The sequence below is a fragment of the Chrysochloris asiatica genome, unplaced genomic scaffold (assembly GCF_000296735.1).
Source record: "Chrysochloris asiatica unplaced genomic scaffold, ChrAsi1.0 scaffold00124, whole genome shotgun sequence".
NCBI lineage: Eukaryota > Metazoa > Chordata > Mammalia > Afrosoricida > Chrysochloridae > Chrysochloris > Chrysochloris asiatica.
In genome coordinates, this window is record NW_006408642.1 from 5,520,843 (window position 1) to 5,544,471 (window position 23,629).

General features: G+C 42.6%; 1 pseudogene; it reads left to right on the plus strand.

Annotated features, from left to right (window-relative positions):
• The first annotated feature begins 1,911 nt into the window (after window positions 1–1,911).
• On the plus strand, window positions 1,912–15,842 carry LOC102841622 (annotated as a pseudogene).
• The last annotated feature ends 7,787 nt before the right edge of the window (window positions 15,843–23,629 follow it).

The window sequence follows — 23,629 nt, forward strand, 5'->3', positions numbered from 1 at the left end:
AAGTGCCATGGACTGCCAAAAGAACCAATAGATCTGTTTTGGAAGAAGTGCAGCCAGAGTGCTCCTTGGAGGCTAGGATGGCTAAGCTTCATCTCTCATACTTTGGACATATTGTCCGGAGGGAACAGTTGCTGGAGAAGGATGTCATGCTGGGTAAGGTGGAGGGTCAGAGAAAAAGAGGAAGACCCCTAACGAGATGGATTGGCCAGGCAGCATCATTGATGGACTCAAGTGTGGCAGCGGTAGTGAGGTTGGCCCAGGATCGGACATTGTTTCCTTCTGCTGTGCATGGGGTCGCTATGAGTCGGTTCCGACTCGATGGCACCTGACAACAACAACAACAACAACAACACCTAGGAGATTGCTCTTTGTATTCCATTTCATTTTTCACAGCTTCCAAGTGTCCTAGATTCATACTTTGTACATTCTGTGTTCTAATTATTAATGGATGTTTGAAGCTCTTTCTCCTCGTTTTGAGGTATGCCCCATCAGCCTATGAAAGTTCCGAAAGCTTTACTCCATTCGCGTCATCACAGTCAGCTCTACCATGAGGAGGCAGCTCTTCCGCAGTCATATTTTGAGTGCTTTCTAATCTGAGGGGCTCATCTTCTGGCACTATATCTGACAATATTCCGGCGCTATTTGTAATGTTTCAATATTCAATATTCTGGTGCTATCTGATTTTCCACTGCTATTCATAGGTTTCCAGTAGCTAAACATTCAGATGTAGTCAGCTTCTCCTTCCGAGAAGATCTTCATCTGGAAGGTCAGCTGAAACTTGTCTACTATGTGTGAACATGCACAGCCAAATAATTGGAAAAGATCCCAATTTGTGCCTATTCCAAAGAGATGTGGCCTAGCTTTCAGCATAACACCTGCACACAAGCAAGTCTGACAAACTGACAGATGAGTGGTGGAGAAAGAGACCATGCAGGTCAAAAATAATAGAATGAATGTAAGGGAGATGATGTAAGATTTTAGAGGACCTCCGAGAGTGCTAACAAGCAGGATATGATGTTGAAGAATCACAAAGTAATCTAATATTGGTGTGAAATTCTCAAATGCATGGTGCATAAAGTTCCTGGGTGGCACAAATGGTTTGCAATTGGCTGGTAACCAGAAAGTTGATGGTTTGAACCCACTTTGCCACCCTGCAGAAGAAAACAGGCCAGGTTCTCTACTTCCATAAACATGAAAGCCAAAACCCCATGGGACAGTTCTACTTGGTAACACCTGGGAGCTCTCCGAGGTCATAATAATAGCAACAACAACTAAGAAACCAAAAACCAAAATCAACGCCAAAGGCAGGTGCTAACCTGTTATTAATCCATAGAGAGATCATCTGAGAGACTCGAAAGGGTAGGTTTTACAGACATTAAAGTTAATGGTAATATTTTAGGCCATGACAGTTTAAGGATCTCTGAGAAATCTGTTAATTTTAGTTTTATAATTCTTTGTTGCAGTGAATTATAGAATGTCTCTTCTAGCCCATAGTTTTCGTAAATTTCCACCAAGCAACTTTTTCCTAATGGGTCTGGGAAAAAGTTGTTTGGTGGAAATTTACCAAAAGAAAAGGTGGTGATGGAGTAAATGATTTCAGTTGTGAGTGGTTTTTAAAAGAGCTAATCGGAGTCCAGGTGTGGTGCTGTGGGTTAATGTGCTAGACTGCAAAGTCAGTTTCAACTGTAAGCTTGGTGGTTCAAGCTCCTTAGTCGCTCCTTGGAAACCCTCTACAGGGTTGCTATGGGTCGGAACTGACTCAACGGCACTTAACACCAACAACAATTGTGATTGGTCAGTTTTGCCATCTGCTGGGTATAAAATGAATGGAAGGTGGGATCTCATGGCCCAAAGGGAAGAAGAGGCAGAGGTGGAACTTGCTCTTTGGTCTTTGAGATCCTTACACCCTCAATGTACGTCCTCAACCCAGACACAGAATGCTATGACATCAAAGAAGCAGAGGAGCAGCAGCAGCAGAACCAAGAGCCAGAGCGTCAGAATGGTAAGTTTCCCAGTCCATGGAACAAGTCAAGCTGAGTGCCTTCAGCAGGAGACTCATTTGTTTATGAAGTGGGTGCCTACAGGCACTTAATTGTGGAGCTAGGTGCTGCAGGCTGAGGTTTATTGCAAAGTGTGCCGTTGGTCATTTATCTGTAACTCTAAAAGAACTGCTCTGTAACATTGCCCAAGCAGGGCAGAGACCAGGCCAAGGCAAAGTTGAGTTAAGGCTGTGTATTGAGCATTTCTGACCTGAACTGTAACTTGTTAACGTCCCTAGTAAACCCCATAACTGTGAGTGCGGAGTCTGAGTTCTGCGTGGCCACGTTAATGAAAAACTGAAGCCCGCTGAGTAGAGTGCTGTGGCGCCGCGATGACGGGAGCCATGTTGACAAGGGGTTTTGTGCTTTCAGCGATCATCCGTTAGAATTAGAGCGATTCTTAGGCAATAGCAAAACATCTAAAGTCTTTAAATTTATATTCAATTATTTGTAACCTTGACATAAACCTATAATACCTTTGTTTCCAAAAGCATTTTTACTATCAGTATAAATATTTCTTTTTTTTTTTTGCCAGGCCGAGGTGAAGGCAATTATTCTAGTCATATGAGCTTCAATTTCTGGAAAGTGAAATTAATTTGCATTAGGAGAGTGGTCTATATTTAAGAATGAATTTAGATCTGTGCTAGTATTTTCATATACCAGGGGGGCTTCAAATAGTTCATGAGGAAATACCATTATCTTTTCATTCCATTTTTCCATGAACTTTTTGAAGCCCCCTCGTATGTTGTTAGTTGTCATTGAATCCGTTCCAACTCATAGGGACGACAGAACAAAACACCACCTGGTACCGCGCCATCCTCACTATTGTTGCTATGTTTGAACCCAGTTTTGTAGTAACTGTCAATCTATTTGAGCGTCTTCATTTTTTGTGCTTACCTTCTACTTTGCCAAGTGTTATATCTTTCTCCAGCAGCTGGTCCTTCCTGACACCATGTCCAAAGTACCTATGTCTTAGTTATTTGGCACTGCTATAACCTAAATAACACAAGTGGATGCCTTTAACAAACAAACTTATCCTCTCACATTTTAGAAGGCTGTAAGTACAAATTCATACTACTGGCTCTGGAGAAAATTCTTGTGTCCTTTTAGCATATGTAAGTCCACCATTCTTTGGGGATTTCCATGTGTCTTGATGTCAACTGGTCCTTGGATCTAGGAGCTTCACAGTGCGGGGACCCCAAGTCCAAAGGATGCACTCCATTCTTGGCTCTTGTTTCTTGGAGGTAGCAGGCCCCGCTGCTCACATTTCTCTCCTTTTATCTCTTGTAAAATAGAAGATGTTGTGTGCCACATCCTTGGGAATCTCCCGTACATCATATCAGGATCACGGTGGGATTAAAAAGAGTGGATACACCACTCTTACTAATTTATCACATCAGATTACATCATCCCATAACTGCCAAATCACTGACTATCATGCCCCAGCCATGTTGATGCATATTTTGGAGGGACAGTGTGAGATGAAGTCTTACCATTGTCACTTTCAAGGAGTATTTTGTTATTGTTAAGTGCCATCGAGTTAATTCCGCCCCATAGTGAGCCTGTATAGAGTTTCCAAGGAGCAGCTAGTGAACTTGAACCTCTGACTTTGCAATTCAAATGACTTTGCAGTGTGACGTATTAACCTACAGCGTCACACCAGGACAGATTTGTTTGCTCTTCTGGCAGTTCGTGGTATATTCAATGCTCTTTAGCAGAATAATTCAAAAGGATTAATTCTTCTGTCTTCTTAACTCATTGCCTGTTTTCACATACATAAGAGGCAATTAAAAATACCATGACTTGGGTCAAGAGCACCTTAGTCCTCAAAGTGACATCTCTGCTTTTTAACACTTTAAAGAGGCCTTTGCAGAAGATTGCTGCAGTGCAGTCTGTCATTTGATCTCTTGACTGCTGCTTATGTGGGCACTAAATAGAACTGGGTTAGGGCAAGGGTGTTTCTAACAAAAGCATTTAAGATGATATAAACAAAAAAAAGAAAAAGAAAATTCTGAAAGTTTACTGAATTGTTTCCTCTACTAAGCTGGGCATAAACAGCTTGCTCATTTTTTATGTGAAAGATCCACATTTTAATTTTATTCCTTTGGTACATTTTTTATGTAGCAAATTAAAATAAAGGAACTCTTAATTTGCCTTTATTTGCATACATTTAGGTATATACATATGTAACCATTAAATTATTAATATTTTTAATATAGTTGTGGTACAGTGAATTACTTAATATGGACCTACTAGCTTTGTCAGTGCCTTTGAGTCTGTTCCAACTCAGAACAATCCTGCATAGGATTTCTGAGGTTACAAATCTGTTCAAGAGCAGAAAGTCTCTTCTTTATACCACAGAACAGCTGGTGGGCTCCAACCACCAATCTTGTGGTTTGCAGTTGAGTGCTGATCCTACAGAGCGAATGTGCTCCCACTGCTAGCTAGTCCTCCATTTTGTGATGTATTATAAATCCTATAGTTATGATCCCATTTTGGCATGAGCTTTCCATTATGTTAATGAGGCAAAATTACAGTAGGTTATGTCTTGAGTCACCACCTTACTAGAGGACGTGACTTACTTGAGTCACCACCTTACTAGAGGGCGTGACTTACTTGAGTCACCACCTTACTAGAGGGCGTGACTTACTTGAGTCATCACCTTACTAGAGGGCGTGACTTACTTGAGTCACCACCTTACTGAAGTCATACCCTTGCTTGAGTCATATGAAAGATAGAAGTGAACAGAGAAGAGGTGACCTAGCTATCACCAAGACACAGATACAGAAGCTAAGTATGTGCTTTGGGATCCTCCTAGATCCAGGAGACAGAGATTTGTAACACTGAAGATAGCAAGAGCCCAGCAACAGCAGCAATAGAGAGATGACAAAAGCAGAGGCAGCAGAAGCAACAGAACCAAGAGACAAGCACAAGACAGCACAGTGGGGTTCCTGGCCACAGAACCAGGAGAATGACTTTGGGTGGGAAGTTTACTGTCAGAATGGGATACCTTTAGGTACTTGGTGATGCTAGGTTTTCTGACCCACAAATACAGATCCAAGTACTTTCCAACAGGAAGGAGATCTGGTAATGTAGTGGTTACGAATCATGCTGCTAACCTCAAGATCAGTTCAAAACCACCAGCTATTCCATGGGAGAAAGATGAGGCTTTCTGCTCCCATAAAGATTTACAGCCTTGGAAACCCTATGCAGGGTCGCTATGAGTCAACGGACTTCATGGCACACCACCACCACCACCTGCCAACAGGAGGCTTGCTGATGGAGTGGGTTTCAGTAGATGAACAGCTTTGTAACACTTTCCCAATCAGAGCAGAGTGTTAGAAAAATACTTCCCTGTGGACACAGCTGAGAAGAGGCTACCCTGATCAAACAACTCTATCCTATACATCCCTGACCCTGAATTGTAACCCCTTACTTCCTAATAAACCCCATAATCATGAGTACTATCTGTGAGTTCTGGGTGCCACTGCAATGAATTATTAAACCTAGCAGAGAAAGTGCTATGGACATTAGCCAAAAGCCTCTTCTGTGACTGAAACTTAAAAGGAAACAACTAGTATACTTACTGGTGACAGCCTGGATCTACTTGTGAGTGGAAGTGGGGGAAATTCAACAGTGAAGACAGTTTGGCCATGTTCCATTGACACCCATTGACTTTAAGTTAGAGCAAGAAGAGGAAGGGCTGGCTAGTCTGAAGTCAGTGGATGTGTGAACTCCTAAGCCCCTGGGAACAAAGGCTGAAACTGAACCAGCCAGCTGGTCTGAAGTGCAGAGAGGTATGCATGAACTCTCCAAACTTGCAGCTAATACCCATTTCACCTAGCTTGGATGGCTGTTGTTATTACATGCTGTTGAGTTGGTTCTGACTCATAGTGACCCTGTATAGGTTTCTGAGGAGCAGCTGTTAAGTTTGAACTACTAACCTTGTGGTTCAAACTTGGATGGCTTGTTAACAAGAACTCAACCAGATGAATATGTTTAATACTGTGAGTAAGTATAAATTGCTACAACTTAATGAACTGGATGGGCCTTTGCTTATGGATACAGTTGCTCAAAATTCCAATTGGAATGGAAGGATTCTTCATATAAAGGAACAAGTTTGTTTTCTCTGTGTACTGACTGGGTTGATAGGGGTGGGTAATTTGGACATTGGCTATAAAAAATGAGGGGCTACAAAAGCATGAAGTGACTAGTTTTTACAAGCTTTCATAAGTATGCTTAGTTGCAGAATGATGGGGGTAAGGTAGACTCCCCGCTGAATAGTTTCCCTCTTTCCCAGATGGATCTGGTGAAAGGGGGTGGGGGGAAATGGTGATAAAATTTTATGACTGACTTGTGAATAATGTTTAGCAGGATTAATTGCAATTCACAACTGTAATTGTAAAAGATGTGTAACTATAAGGGAGGCAATAGGTAATCCTTCATGTCAGTAACAGACTATCCCAGGATTATCAAGTAGGAAATGTGGGTTTGTGTCAGCTTGGCTGGCCAGACTTCTCAGTGGTTTGATAGTTGAGATGCAGTCATCACCCATGATAAGATCTAATATAATGTAATCAACTCTATGATGAGGTCTGCTATGAACAGCCAATCAATTTAAGGGAATTTCCTCAAGGGTATGACCTGCTTCCAGTCTATTGCTTGGTTTCTGCTGGGTCTGTAGCTTACATCAGCTCTTCATTCCACCTCTGGTTCTTTGCATTCAAATCATTGGCCTGCTCTGCTCTATTTTCTGCTAATCTTGGGAGTTGTCGGCAGTCTTCTATCTTATCTTGCCTGCCAACTGACCTCCTGATCTTGGTTTATTTGACCCATTTCCCACCTTTTCAACTGTGTGAGCCATTTCCTTGATATGAATTTCTCTTTTTATGTACATACATATTGTTAAGTGCCCTCGATCAGTTCCAACTCATAATGACCCTGTATAGGTTTCCGAAGAGCAGCTGGTGAGCTTGAACCACCACTGACCTTATGGTTCAAACTGGCCTTGCAGTCCAGTGCATTAGCCCTCATTGTCACACCAGGACTCCATATACATACGTTATTGTTGGTACGTGAAGTAGAGTCAGTTCAACCCACAGTGGCCCTGTATAGGAGAGTCCTTTCCAAACAGCGGCTGGTGAGCTTAAACCACCAACCATGCAGTTCAAAGTGACTAAGTTTCACTTACTTTGCCTCTCTAGAGAACCCAGCCTGATAGGAGGACTCTCCCCTCCCCACCAGCACCAGGGGACACATAGCAGCTATTGGACCACACACAGTGGAGGATTCCAGGGGATCCTGGGTTGGGGCAGAATTGTATTTCAAGATGGTGACCTGGGGAACAGAATTTATATCTCAGGAGACAAAGCCAAACCCAGTTAAGAAAGGAGTGGATCCTAATCCAAGATCCAGGCTTCCACTCTGTGGGAAATGAGCTAACTCTGCTAAAGGGAGACCTGCTCTCTTATCTGTAAATGTTCTTTAAAATAAAAACAAAAATAGATGCAGTGTGTAGAGCCAGGTGATGAAACTGCCCCAAATCAGGAGCTGTGGGAAGAGTAAAGGTGAACATCATGACCGTCTCTAAATTGGGGATGTTGGGAATGAAGACAAAGAGGAGGGGTGGGTGATGTATGTGGTGTGAGGGGTGCTGCTATGGAGAATTCTGAGATCACCAGCGGAATCTAAGCTGGGATAGGGTGGGAAGGGTTTGACACAATAATGATCAAGTTGCTAGGAGCCCCCAACCTTCCAATGCCCCTCCTTCTAGCTCTGACTCCCTTCACAGCCTCTTCCACAGAAGAACCTTCCAACAGGTGAGCTTCCAACTCTTCATGCCTTCCCATTCACCCCAGCTCCTGGGTAGACCCTTATCTCTTTGAGCCAGCATCCCCCAGTTCATTCTCTTGGTCCTACTCCTATCCCTGTTCTCTTACAAGCCTCTGTTATTCTGGGAATCCCTACAGGGGTGCTAACTTGACTCATGGCTGTGTGGGCCACCAAGCGAAGCACCACTGTGGATGAGGCCAAGTCAGAGCTTCGCAGAAGCTGCAGTGTTTCATAGTGAGGTCGACTGACCTAGTGGGTAAAGCACCTGAAGTTTTACAGAGGTACTACTGTCACTGTGTCCCTTTTAATGAAGGCAAAGTAATAAGAAAACTTGATAGAATGACAGATGTAGGAAGTGTCCCCAAAACTTGCTAATAGAGACACACTGATTTGCCCTGAAGCTCAGGAAGCTGGGGTTTTGGCCTCCCTCATACTGGTCTTGGCAATATGTTCGCAGGTATATTTGTTTCCTATTGCTGCTATAACAATTGACCACATATGGATATTTGAAATGATACCCATTTATTATCTCATAGCTTTATGCATCAGAAATCTCATACTTGATACTCTGCTCAGAGGGTCACAGTCCAAAATCAAGGTCCTAGCCAACCTGGGTTCTTATCTTGAGCTCTGAGAGAGAATCCACTTGGACTCACTCAGTTTGTTGATAGGATTCATTTCCTTCTCGCAGTTTCTGCTTGGCCATTCCCTTGTTAAGCCCGAAATGGGAATGTCTTTTTCAGTTAGAATCTCTCTCATTTTTCCTATTGTATCCCAGGAAGAGAAAGGTCTCTGCTTTTAAGAGCTCATGTAATTAGATTGTGCCACTCACCCATTCCACTATAATGTTGACAGTTTGATGTCCACAATCTCATTACCATGGCCATCTTTGGGGTGGGACAAAATTTTGATGACCACACATGGGCCTATGTTCTTGTAAAATTTGCAAGAGTCATTTTCCCCATAAGACCCTGCCTTCTCCACTTCTTGGTTAATCTAAGACAGTTTTACACACTGAATCATTGTTGTTTCCTTGGTAACATTAGCTTAGGGTATGGCAACCAGCATTTTCTTAAGACATACAATGGAATTGGATTAGTTAGGAAAGAATAGAAAATACAGGATGGCAAATATGATCTGTGGAATTGTTTTATATATATGTTGCTAGATGCCATCAAGTCGGTACCAACTCGCAGCAACCTTACGCACAGCAGAACGAAACACTGCCCGATCCTGGGTCAACCTCATATATACACAAATACTTATACCTGAACTAGGTCAAGATGTAAAGTACACTTATCAGAGCATATGATTAAGAAAAAGTAGTTGAAAGATGATTTAAAAAAAAACAAAACAAAAAACCACGAGTTTGTGGGGAGGCTGGAGATGGGCCTGCTCCTATTGCTGGCTTCATGTCTGGAATGTAGAGATGTGTGTCTATCCTGACAGAACCTAATACAAGTTTAGGTACATAGAACCCCTCAGCTGCTAGCTCCCTATGATTCACAAGGTGTGATATGGAACCTGGAAGGTGTACCTGTGTTGTCTCAGTTTCCTTCTTTTAGAATGTCTGGAGGTCAGTTCAAACAGGGGAAGAGGCCTCTGGATTCCTTTTTCTGGCTGAACGAGGTAACTGCAGAAGTCACATACCCCCCAGCAGAGACAGAAGCACCGGCAGCTTCTCCCTCGTCGACTGTGAAGCCATCAGAGAGGCTCAGTCCTGAGCTTGGGAGAGTACAGGGGGCTCCTCCCAGCATCCAGGGTTCCTTCAGCACACCTGGATCGAGGTCTGCTTCTCCCCTCTCTCCCCGGACTCTAGCCAAAGATGCTGACGCTAGGGGCTCCCTGCTATCTCCACTGGCTCAGGGTCTAGTGAAAACTGGAGCCAGAAGCCCCCCAATGTCAGAAACCACTGTCATCATCTCCCCACTAGAAGAGGTTCCACGCACATTGGGTCCCCTTGAACCAGACCCTCAGCTACTAACCTATAGGCTTGCTCCCAGCCCTCCTGCCCCATGTGCCTTCATCTGCAAGATGAAAAGCGTCCTGACTGAGAAGAACCACTTCTCCTTTTGAACCTTGAACATATCTACCTGGTCACCTACTTTAAGCCATCCCTTTTGAATCAATCATGACTAGGAAGCCCACCCCCTATGTCACCTGGTGCTCTGAGAGGAGCCCACCCCTGCCTCTCCTACATCACACAGAACCCTATTGCAGGGTTCTCTGAAGGACAACCTGAATGCTTTCACATGCAATATAAATGTTAGATTTTGACATGAATGTTTTCTAGAACTTTCTTTATCTTCCGTGCTGTCTTGGTAATTTTCTCTCAATTCCTGGAGGTTAATTGATCCAGTTCTGATGTTGATGCCATAGCAATGTGTTTGGGAATCAGGCAGGGCCAGATAGAGACCTCTTGAATGGGAACAAGGCAGGTTGAGTGGCACTTCCAGGCCTACTGTCCCTGGGTGCAGAGCTAGGGACCACCTAGGAAGAGGGCAGAATTCAGAACACGAACCAACATGCTACACTGCTGGCTTGAAAGCAGGAGTGAGCTGGAAGCCTGCACAGAGCTGTGTTTTGGGAAATTCTTCTGACCCTAAGGAAGGGACCAGTCTTGGTCCAGAGAGCTACTAATAGCCATGGAATTGTTGGAGTTGAGCAGTTGCAAGCCATTTCTGAGAAGTTGGTCTTGGTCAAGAGGCCACCTGGTCCTCCCTGTTCTTCCAGCAGGTGACACTTCAGCTGGTGCTTCTGGGCAGAGCCAAGTACCTGTTGTCACCTTGACACAAAGAATGTGTCCCACCACACCATGCATTCCCAGGCCCGCTGGCTCTGGGTGAAGCTTGGTAGGGCCTGTGGACAGTAGGTAGTCTGGGTCAGTGGGCCAACTGCTCTCTGGACAGCTCTAGATCTTCCAGGAAAGTAAAAAGCCTGCAAAATGGAATGCCACACCTCCTGTTACCTCCCTTCCCCTCCCTCTATGTTAACTGGAAGGCTCTAGATGCCTGAGGGTGGAGTGGACTCAGGGCAGGGCAAGAGGGAGCTGTCCTGGATGTGTGGCCATCTTGTCCTAGGAGGAGCTGCCTGAGAAGTCACTGATGTGTCCCCATGAGGTGCTGAGAGGTTCTGAGGGATGGTTTTGGTGGTCTTGAAGCATCTCCCGGAGAGAACTGTGACCAGGATGGGCCGACTGCTCATCAGGAAGGCTGGAAGGAAGTGGGACATGGGGAACAGGGAGGAGTGTCAGACAGTGCAATCCCCAAACTTCACCACCCTGGCCAGAACCTCTGCCTTGGGCCACAAGCAGAGCGGAGAAGTGTCCATCCTACTTTCCTAGGATCACTGGGTGGGCCCAGGGGGGCCACCTTTCCTCTTCTCCCACCTCATCCCATCCCTACCCTCCCTGACTGTGATGTGTGCACCTACTCATGCTTCTCCCCTCCCTGAGCTTGCTCCTCAGTGCTTACCCCCTCCCCAATGAGGGATACAGAGCCCCTTCCAATGCTCCCAGACCAGACACTGGACAAACAGAAAATGTCTGCCCCCATGATTCTTGCTGGGTTTGAACCACCTCAGACCATTTGGGACCTCAGCTGAGAGAGCAGACTGTATCACTGCTAGCCCTGGGATGGTACCCAGGTGGCTCCTGGACTCCACCTCTCTGGTTCCAGAAGGAAAAAGTTAGAAGTCAGAGGATACGATTCCTCTGGGCCCTTCCCAGAGCTTCCATTGTATTCCAGGAAATGGACCTATGAAGGGCCCTGAATTTGCTGAGAATTATCCTTGCCTCCTGCTTCCCGGGTCATGCTGATAGCCTGGGGAGGGATAGGAAAGTGGGGGTACTGGACATACTGTCCACTCTGAGGCCCCAGTGGACCTCATACCAATCCTTGTGGAAAGTTCTCTAAACCAGAAGGCAAGACTGTATTCTAGCTAGATTCTTGGCCAGTGTGCCCTGTGACTATGCAGATTCTGCCTCTCTGGGCAACAGACTCCTCCCTGAACAATACATGGCTGGAGAAAACCTGCCTGCCAGACCTGCCATGCTCTCATTCTGTGACTGTTTGCCCTAGAACCAGGGCTAGACAAGGCACTTCTGATAGCAAGAAGATGTAAAAAGAGCTCGGCAGAGATTTCTTAATAACCTTGACCTGAGTGTCCGCTCCTAAGGCACTCTAAGTCAATCTAAGATCTCAAGGGCTCTAATCTGGAAAACCAGGCAGCAATGAGTATGACCCCAAAATGGGGTATTCTGTGATAGATAAAAGCAAGAGCCCTGCAGGGAATAAAACAGCAAGTTTCATCCCAGTTTGGGCTGCAGGGAAGTGGGGCAAGATGACAGTGGAGGTGGGGAGGGATGCAGTAAGAAACTGTGGGTGGTCTCATCCCCCCTCAAATCATGAGGAATCTCAGGTTCAGAGGGTAATGGTTTGTCCAGTCTCACAGCTGTAAAAGGGGGTTCTGTTCTCTGGGACCAAGTTTACATGGAAACTCGAGGTAGGGAGGGGACAAGGTGGGACACTTCACCTTGGTGTCTGTCACCATACTTCTTTGATAAACACCTGGGACTGCAGTGAAGGAAAATCTTGGTATGGCTGAAAATTGAGCTGGTTCCCTCTCCCAAAGATCTGTGCCCACAAGTGAGGCAAAAATAAATAAGGGTAATGACTATGTCTTATCTGATTGTGGATTATAGATTCTGGCCTTGGAGTGGGTGTGAGTGTGGGTGTGTGGACTTTGTTGGTAAAGCTGGACTTCAGGCACCTAGTGGTGCCAGGAAGAGGAGTGAGGATACTGGCATGAACACCCAACCTGAGCTCTAATAAGAAGTATTTCAGGCAGACACTTGAGTGCTGAGGTGTACTGGGCAACATAGTGTGAGTAGATGTGAGAGGCATCCTTTTCACCTTGAGACCTTGCCACCTTGTTATCACCTACTGGGGTTAGAGGATGCTGACTCAGAGAGCCTCGTAGTGGTGTATTAGGCTGACAGGCCAGTGAGTAGATATGTGATGCCCACAAAGACCCCCACAAACAACTGTTGGAGCCTTGGCAGAGCTGTGGTCAGGGGTGAGTGGGAGGGTAAAGATCCAAGAAGTTACTCTAGGTTCTCTAGAGAAGCAAAACCAGTGAAGTTTATATATGCACATACACAGAGAAGTTTATATCAAGGAACTGGCTAACGCAGTTGTTTCATTGCAATGATTACAATTCCCTCCATGCATCATCATCTAACAGTATTTGCTTCTAATCCCTTTGGGTTTTTTGTTTTTGTTTTTGTTTTTCCGTTGTTTTTTTTTTTAATGTACACAAGAATCTTATCCCCATATCCTTTCACCAGACCCATCTAAACAGATGAAAACCATTCAGTGGGGATTCTATCTTCCCCTTACACTCTGACACTAAACTTACTCTTGAAAACTTTAAGCCAGTCACTTCATGCCTTTATAGTGACCCCCACCCTATTTTAGGTAGCCAATGTCTAAGTTGCCTGTCCCTATCAACCCTGTATACTGAGGGTATAATTGCATTTTTAGAAAGCTATTCCATCACTCTATCAAGCTAGATGATTCAGGATGATGTAGAACATGGTAAGACCAGTGAATTCCATGAGAATGGGCAGATACCCACATTTCATTTGCTGTGAGTCCCTTGATCTGAAGCAATACAATGTGGAATACCGTGATGATCGATAAGCCATTCTATAAGTCCATGGATGGTATTTTTCGTGAAAGCATTGCATGTAGGGAAAGCAAATCTGTATCCACAGTGTCTACTCCAGTGAAAATAAAATGCTGCCCTTTCCATGATATAAGCGGTCCAATGTAATCAACCTATCCACAGATTTGCTGGCTGATCAGCCTACGGAAATACCTTTCAGTTGATTGCTCATAGCAGATCTCATTATAGACATGATTACATTATATTAGATACAATCTTGGAAGTGACTACTACCAACCCACTGAGAATTCTGATCCAGTCTAGTGAATCAGAAAAACCTAAACTATCACACACAGATTAATAGGGGTGGACATATGTCCCCTTCTCTTGAAGCTGTGTGGATTTACTTTCTGTATTGGTCCATAGAAGTCACTGGAAGGGGCCTATGTGTTTCCAGGCCAAGGCCTTCAAACTCTGGCAGCTGAACTTCCTATATCTTGGAGCATATTGTATTGGAAACCCGCCATGTACATCTGACCTTCCTGCTGGAGATGTCACATGGAGAGTCCATGTGCCAAGGTCCTGAGATGATGTGGACAGGGAGAGTGACCCAGCTATCTAGCTTCCATCTGTCCCTGCCAAAGCACCAGGAATGTGAGTGAAGTAATCTAAGACCCTCTTGCCAGGTATAGGCACCAGCTAAACACACACACACACTAAGACTCCCTCCTTGACACCAGGTGGAGTGCATTTACTGATGAAGTAATCATTCCATTTTATGGATATGCTAAAGTGTTGAAGAGTAAAGATGTCAGTTTGTGGACAGCAGTGCCATTGCGCCTGGCCCAAGCCATGGTATTTTCAATAGCTTCATATGCATGAGAAAGTTGGACAGTAAGGAAAACCATAGAAGAATTGATGCATTTGAGTTATGGTGCTGGATAAGAATAGTAAAGGTACCATGGACTTCCAGAACAAACAAATCCATGTTGAAAGAAGTACAGCCACAATGCTTCTTAGAAGCCAAGATGACCAGACTTCATCACTCATACTTTGGATATATTACCAGGGGACACCAGTCCCTGGAGAAGGACATCATGCTTGGTAATTATAGGTTAGTGGAAGAAAAAAAAGAAGACCCCCAACGAGATGGACTGGCACAGTTAGCAGCACAGTAGTCTCAGGCTTAGCAGCACTGGTGAGGATGAAGCAGGACCAGGCAGTGTTTGATTCTGTTGTGCATAGGTTCACTGTGTGTCAGAGCTGACTCGTCGGCACTTAACAACAAAGGAATATAATTCATTTATCAGCTCCACCACTTGTCTTATCAGTTTGTTGGCCTGTGAAGACTTGCTTATTGCTGTGGTGCTAGAAGTTCTATCACTGGTATTTTAAATATCAGCAGTGTCATCCATGGTGGAAAGGTTTCAGCTGAGCTTTCAGACTAAGACAGACTAGGAAGAAAGAGAGGCAAGCTACTTCTGAATGTCTAGCCACTGGAAACCTTATAAGTAGCAGTGGAAATTTGTTAGATATGGTGTTAGATGAGCCCCTAAGGCTGTAAAGCATTCAAATTATGATTAACAGTTGTCTCCTAAAAATAGAATTGATGAAACATGAATGGAACAAAACTTTGGGGACCTTCATTTGCTGATTGGGCACAACTCAAAATGAGAAACTACTGCAAACATGAATCAAAACACAGAATTATTAAGTATGAATCTAGGAAAATTGAAAGTTGTCAAAATGAAACACTGCATAAAGATCTATATCCTAGGCATTGCAATTCTTGGAAGACTTTGTAAATCTTGGAAGATACCAGAACCCCTTGTAGCTACTGGGACTAAAATGTTTGTTCAGTTTGTTTCTGCCTCATCTGTTCAAAGAAAAGGCTTTCAAGCCACACATTCTATTGAATGTGGTGGCCAACTGAAAGCTGAATTAAAACCCAGAGATCTGTATTCACATGTTCAGTTTGGTGATAACAACTATCCAGGACAGGTCAACTGTGAGTGGTTATTAATGTCAGAATGGGGCTCTTGACTGGAGTTGTCCTTCCAGACATTTGAAGTGGAAGAAGAAGCTAAGTGTGGGTATGATTATATTGAGCTCTTTGATGGTCTTGACTCAACAGCAGTGGGACTTGGTCAATTCTGTGTATCAGGGCCGCCAGAAGAGATCTGTTCAACTGGGGATACAGTTTTAATCCATTTTCATACTGATGACATAATCAACAAGAAAGGATTTTATATAAGATACAAAAGCATAAGATATCCAGATACCATGCATTCTAAAAAAAAATAACACCAAAATCTCCATCAGAACATCCAGGAATGCACATAATGGAGAGAAGACATATTTTTTTAAACTGAAGATATTAGCACAAATGCTTTCTATAATGAGTTTGAACAAAAGAAAACTGTTAGGCAAGAATTATCTATGTACTAAAAGAAGTTTCTGGACAATTCTGACCAGCATTATAAAGATATTTGAACTCCTTACTTAATGGATTAATGATTATGACAAGAGGTCATCACATGCTTCAATGAAGACTCTCTAAAAGCAAGAACACCCAAAGTTGCAGATAGTACCCACTTGACCTAGCCTTGATGGCTTGATAGTCAGAACTCGACTAGAGGAAGATTAGAAAAGAGAATTTTTTTTATAAAGGAAACGTGGGTAAATTGCTACAATTTGATTAACTTGACCTATACCCATGGAGGTAGTAACTCTAAATACCAAAAGAGAGGGAAGGAATCTTCACATCAAGTATCAATGCTATCCTGTCAGTACACAGGGTATAGAGGGACAGGCAACTTAGACATTGGCTACATGAAATGAGGGTGTGATACAGGCATGAAGTGACTGGCTTGCAAGGTTTCCAGGGGAAGTTTAGTTTAATAGTGTGGGGGGGAAGAAAGAGTCGCCACTGAATAATTTGCATCTCGTTAAGATGGATCTGGTTTAATAGAGATGGGGATAAGATTCTTATGATTCAATTGTAATTGTTATCATGACTAATTGCAACTAATTATAAAGGTAGAAGTTTTGTAACAAAAACAGGATAGTGGTTAATCTTATAGTCCAGAAACAAAGGACCATCAAGGGAGAAGACCACAAATGAAATGCAAGACCTTATCCATAGAAGCAGCAACACTAGATATGGAGGCAAAGATGGGGACATGGAGAGAGGGAGTAACTGAGGGCTCTAGATTCATGGGAAAAGAGAGACTAAGAGCTGGTGACCAGGAGGCAGACTTGCAGAATGTGCCCTTTGGTGGTATAAATTATATATGCCTCAGTGTTTAAAAAAAAAAAAAAAAAAAACGAGCTAAAGTGAATAGAGAGAAATACTGTTAAGTGATCATACATGAAGGGTATTATAATCATTGTAATGAAGCAAGGTATATGATTTGTTGGATGTAAAACTGATGATCTGCCCTGTAGACTTTTACTCAAGCCACAATAAAAAACCTTTTTAAAAAAGGCTCTAAAAGCTTCTTCAGGAGAACAAACAAGATGGCAGATTGGGTAGAAGTTCAGTGAGGAGCTCCATCAGCAACAACACAGAATACCAAACCAAGCAGGCTCAGGGGATGGTGCCATAACTCTGAACCACATATAAAGGAATATTTAGAAGGTTGGAAAACTTACAGCTAGGGGAATTAATAGCAGAAGTAAGAAATCCATAGCTTTCTAATTCAAGACACACAACTGCTCCCGAAGCTACCATCTTGGGTGAGACCAAGCAGGAAAAGGATCAGAGCAGTCACAGACACCTGACAGAACCGTGGAGATATAGGTGTGGACATTCTTTTTTTAGTATCTGTTCATTGGCCTCTCGCTGTCTGTGCACCTCCATTCTGGTGACTAGAGAGGGGGCCTGAGCAAGAGGACACCCCATCCCTACCCCCGGAAGGGTTCTACTACACATGAGCACAGATCTCCTCAAAATTTAAAGTGACAGTTTCCACTTAAAACCAAACAGCGGTGCAAAATGGCCAAAGCCGGCCCAGAACTGTTTATCACTAGGAAAAAGGCCTGAACATGGGTTGTGGAGCAGGATAGGCAGACCAAAAAGTAAACAGACCAAAAATCAAATCCTGAGTTATGCCACAGTGACCGACAGTGGCATCTTAAAATTTATCAGGAAGAAAAGAGAAAAGAGAAGCCCATTTCCTGATCACATCTACCCGGAGGCAATCAGAAAGCATAAAAAATACCAAAATACACACCTATCTAAGTATTATGGCCACAGATAACTCCTGAATATACCCAAAAACCAGAAATAGATGACCATATCAACACATGTCCAGAACTGAGATAAAGTGACTGAGGCAAATGAGCTGGAAGTAGACCTACACTCCATAATGGAAGATGGGCAGGCTTTGCAAATGCCTGAGAAGGAATTCAGAAAAATGATTATAAAATATATCAAAACACTATACAATGGAGTTGAGAAAAATAAGACAGAAGTCAGGAAAGTGCTACAGGAACAATCAAATAAGAGAGATACAGCTTTGGAAGCAATTCAAAACCCACAGAAAGTGGTCCAAATGATTAATAATAGAATATCAGAAATGGATAACACACTGAAAGGGCAAAGGAGTAGAATTGAAGAGATAGAAGCCAGAACTAGTGCGCTAGAAGATAAATCTCTCAACACTAATAAGATCGAAGAGCAAGCACAAAAAAGGATAAAAAAATCTGAAGAAGGCCTAAGGTTCATGTTGGACAACATGAAGAGGAATAACTTAAGAATTACTGGCATTCCGGAACAGGAAGAATCACACAAGCCCACAGAGGAGATAGTTGAAGAGCCTCTGGAAGAAAATTTCCCTAACATCCTGAAAAGTGAAAAGATAAGCATTCAAGAAGCTCAACGAACCCCAGGAAGGATAGACCCTAAAAGAAAATCACCAAGACATATAATAATCAAGGTCTCCAAATTCAAAGGTAAGGACAGAATCCTGAAAGCAGCTAAGGAAAAGAGAAGTGTAACATACAAAGACAAGCAAATCAGATTAAGTTTGGATCTCTCAGCAGAAACCATGCAAGCAAGAAGGCAATGGGGAGACATATATAAAACCCTGAAAGAAAAAAACCTGCCAACTAAGAAGCCTCTTCCCTACAAAGATGTCAATCAAATGCAATGGTGTAATCAAAACATTCCAGGATAAACAGAAGCTAAGGGATTTTTCCAAAGCCAACCCTGCTATGAGAAATATCCTGAAGGAAGTTCTGTGGACTGAGAACCAACAAGAACAGACAACAACCAGAGAATGATGTACACGGCAGCATGACCCTGAAATAAAATTGACTATATCTGAGGGAAGAGATGATGGAAAAGCTCTAACTATATCATTAGTCAAAACAAGGCCAGGGACAGATTGTGGAACAGACCATCAATTGTTCATATGCAAATTCAAACTAAAGCTGAAGAAAATGAAAACAAGTCTACGAGAGCCAAAATATGACCTTGAGTATATCTCACCTGAATTTAGAGATCATCTGAAGAACAGATTTTAAAAACTAAAAACCGAATACCAGAAGAGTTGTGGGATAACATCAAGAACATCATACAGGAAGAAAGCAAACAGTCATTAAGAAGACAAGAAAGAAGGAAAACGTCAAAATGGATGTCATAAGACACACTGTAACTTGCTCTCCAGTGTAGAGATGCTAAAGCAAATGGAAAAAATGAGGAGGTATAAGAGCCGAACAGAAAACTTCAAAGGTCAGCTCAAGAAAACAAAGTGAAATATTACAACAAAACGTACAAAGATCTGGAGTCAGACAACCAAAAAGGAAGAACACGCTCAGCATTTCTCAAGCTGGGAGAAAAGAAGAAAAAATTCAAGTCTTGACTTTCGTGATTGAAGGATTCTCTGGGCAAACTACTGAATGATGCAGAAAGCATCAAAAGAGAAGATGGAAGGAATACACAGAGGGACTGTATCAAAAAGAAATGGTTGCTGTTTAACCATTTCAAGAGGTAGCATATAATCAAGAGCCAATGACATTGAAGAAGAAGTCCAAGGTGCATTGAAGGAATTGGCAAAGAGCAAGGTTCCAGGAATTGATGGAATAAAAATTGAAATATTTCAAGAAAGTGAGGCAGCACTGGAGGCACTCATTCATTCATCTATGCCAAGAAATTTGGAAGACAACTATTTGGCCAACTGATTGGAAGAGATCCATATTTGTGTCCATTCCAAAGAGAGGTGACCCAACAGAATGCGGAAATCATCGGACAATCTCTTAGCTATGCTATGCGAGTAAAGTTTTACTAAAGGTAATACAGAAACGGCTGCAAGCATACATTGACAGAGAACTTCCAGAGGTTCAAGCTGAATTCAGAAGAGGCCGTGGAACAAGGGATATCATTGCTGCTGTCCGATGGATCTTGGCTGAAAGCAGAGAATATCAGAAAGATGTTTATCTGTGCTTTATTGATTATGCAAAGGCTTTCAATGATATGGATCATGACAAACTATGGACAACATTGTGCTGTATTCCAGAACACTTAATTGTGCTCATGAGGAATCTGTACATGACCAAGAGGCAGTAGTTTGAACAGAACATAGGAACACTGAATGGTTTAGCATTAAGGAAGGTTTGCGACAGGGTTGTATTCTTTCACCATACTTACTCTACTGTATGCTGAACAAATAATGAAGCTGGGTTATATGAAGAAAAACGTGGCATCAGGATTGCAGGAAGACTCATTAACAACCTGTGATATGCAGATGATACAACCTTACTTGCTGAAAGTGAAGAAGACTTAAAATATTTACTGATGAAGATCAGAGAGCACAGCCTTCGGTATGGATTGCATCTCAATGTAAGGAAACAAAAATTCTCAAAACTGGACCAATAAACAACATGCTTATCAATGGAGAAATTGAAGTTGTCAAGGACTTCATTCTTGGATCAATGATCAACACTCATGGAAGCAGCAGTCAAAAAATCAAATAATGTATTGCATTAGGCAAATCTGCTGCACAAGACCTTTGTAAAATGTTGAAGAGCAAAGATGTCAGTTTGAGAACTAAGGTGTGCCTGACCCAAGCCATGGTATTTTCAATAACCTCATATGCATGCAAAAGCTGGACAGTGAATAATGAAGACCATAGAGTTGATGCTTTTTAGTTATGGTGTTGGAGAACATTGAAAGTGCCATGGGCTGCCAAAAGAATGAACAGATCTGCGTTGGAAGAAGTGCAGCCAGGCTCCTTGGAGGCCAAGATGGCCAAACTTCATCTCTCGTACTTTGGACATGTTGTCAGGAGGGACCAGTCGCTGGAGAAGGATATCATGTTTGGTAGGGTGGAGGGTCAGAGAAAAAGAGGAAGATCCCCAACGATATGGATTGGCAAAGTGGTGGCATCAGTGGACTTAAGCATGGCAATTATGAGGTTGGCCCGGGTAGTGTTTCGTTCTGTTGTGCATAGGATCGCTATAGATAGTACTGACTCAGTGGCACCTAACAACAACAAGAATTATATGTTTTATCTTCTTTTGTCTGTTCAATTCTCAGTGTTTGGTAGTGTACGTGTGCCCTGTATTAGAACACTTAAATTTGTCCCTATTTTTTTCATTGATCTTTATAATTCTGGGATTCACATTTAGATCTTCAATCCATGGTGAGTTGGGTTTTGCATATGGTGTGAGCTAAATGTCTTTTGCATACTGATTTCCAGTTCTGCTAGCACCATCTGTTGAAGAGACTGTCTCCTCCCCATTCAATGTACTTTGGCCCTTTGTCAACCACCACTTGGCTGTATGTGGATGGTTTAATGTCTGGATTCTCAATTCTATGCCATTGATCTATGTATCTTTCCTTTTACCAGTACCAGGCTGTTTTACCTCTGTAACCATGTAGTACATTTTGAAATCAGGGAGTGAGAGACTTCAAACTTCATTCTTCTTAAGCAGTGCTTTAATAATCATGGGTCTTTCTTTTCCATATAAAGTTCACAATTGGTTTTTTTTCCCATCTCTTTAAAGGATGTTGTTGGAATCTGAATTGGGATTGCATTAGATCTGTTTATTTCTTTGGGTAGTATTGACGTTTCCACAGTGTTGTTTTCCTATCCAGGAGCATGGTATATTCTTACATTTTTTAAGTCTCTTGTTTTCTTGTAATAAGTGTTTTGTAATTTTCTTTGTATAGGTCCTTTGTTTCTCTGGTTAGATTTATTCCTAAATATTTCATCCTTTGGGCAGCTATTATAAATGGTATTGTTTCCCTAACTTTTCAGCACTGTCATTATTAGTATAGTGGAATGCAACTGATTTTTGTATACCGTTCTTTTACCCTGCCACTTTGCTGAATGTTCCAATGAATTCCAAGGGTTTTTTTTTTGCTGAGTCTTTGTGGTGTTTTTTGTGTATAGGATCATGTCATCTGCAAATAGGGAGAGTTTTACTTTCTCTTTGCCAATTTGGATGCCTTTAGTTTCCCTGTATTGCCTTGTAGCTCTGGCTAAGACTTGCAACACAATATTGAATAGGTGTGGTGATAAAGGGCATCCTTGTCTGGTTCCTGTTTACAAAGGGAAGGCTTTCAGTTTCCATTGAGAGTGGTGTTGGCTGTTGGTTTTGTATATATACTCTTAATTATGTTGAGGAATTTCCCTTCAATTTCTATTTTGTTGAGTGTTTTTATCAGGAATGGATGTTGGATTTTGTCAAATGCCTTTTCTGCATCAATTGATATAATCATGTCCCTTTCCCTTTTTAGATTTAGATGGTGGATTATAGTCATTGTTTTTCTAATGTTGAAAATACCTTTGAAAAAAAAAAACAAGAAACTTTTATTGTGAGTTGAGTGATACTTTACAGGGCAGATCATCAGCTTTACACTTACGTTTCATTGTAATGATTGCAATCCTCTCCATGCACCATCGATGAACAGTATTTACTTTTTTTTTTTTTTTTTAAGAATGTACATTTTGCAAGCCAACCTCCTACCCACAGGCACACCACCTTTCTCAGTCCACAGGCATAGAGTCCTCAGAGGCTGTATATCTCTATGCCATCGCCTCTGCCTCCATCTCTGCTGTTGCTGCTTTTCTGGTTAGGATCCTACACTCCACTTATACCCATCCCTCTTGATGGTCCTAGGTTCTTCTGTTCCTGGAACTGAAATTTAAAAAAACATATTCCATCCTCCCCAATCCTCCTTTACCAGACCCATGTGGGGAAGAAGAAAACTATTCAGTGTGGCTTCTACCCAATTCTCCCTCATTCTGAAAGTAAGCACACTCAAGAAAGTTTGTAAGTTAGCCACTTCATGCCTTTATAGTCTCTCATTTTTGGTGGCAAATGTGTAAGTTTCCCATCCTTGTCAACCCAATGTACTGAGGCGGCAAGCTCGATCCTTAATATGAAAAATCCTTTCCTTTCGGTTGGAAATTTGAGCAACATAAGCCAAGGTCCAGTTCATCACATTGTAGCAAGTTATTATTGCTTCCTGTATCAAACTTCTTTATCTTCATCTGCTTGAGTTCTAACAGCAAGCCATCCAAGCTAGGTCAAATGGGTACCTTCTGCAAGTTTGGAGGCTTTCACACACACATCTCCCCTTCAAACCAGCTGGCCACTTCACTCTTAATTCCAGCCCCCAGTGGCTAGGTCAGTGCCCACAGGCTCTGGAGTTCACAAATCTTAATCTTCTAACTACCCAGCCCTTACACTTCTCATCTCAAGGTCTACAGGTGTCTATAGAGCCCAGTGGAACTTAGCCCGTCTTCATTGCTGTGTTTCCCCCACTTCCACTCACAAGTAGACCAGGACAGCCACCAGCAAGTTTACAAGCCTGCACATGTGTTCCCTTTGAGTTTCAGTCTTAGAAGGGGATTTACCCTGATGGGCTGACTTATCTTGCCTTGATGGTTTCAAGGCAAATAGATTGTTTGATTTTTTTTAACAGCCAAATAGTCTGCCCTCCCCACCCCCCTCATCTTTCTTTCAAGAAATATCATCTGTTCCTGAGGCCCCTTCCTCCACAAAAGAAGTCTATTTCCCTGGGCAAATTCTATTACCCCTTTTAGCTAATCCAATCAGTTATACGCTGAAGAAGAGCT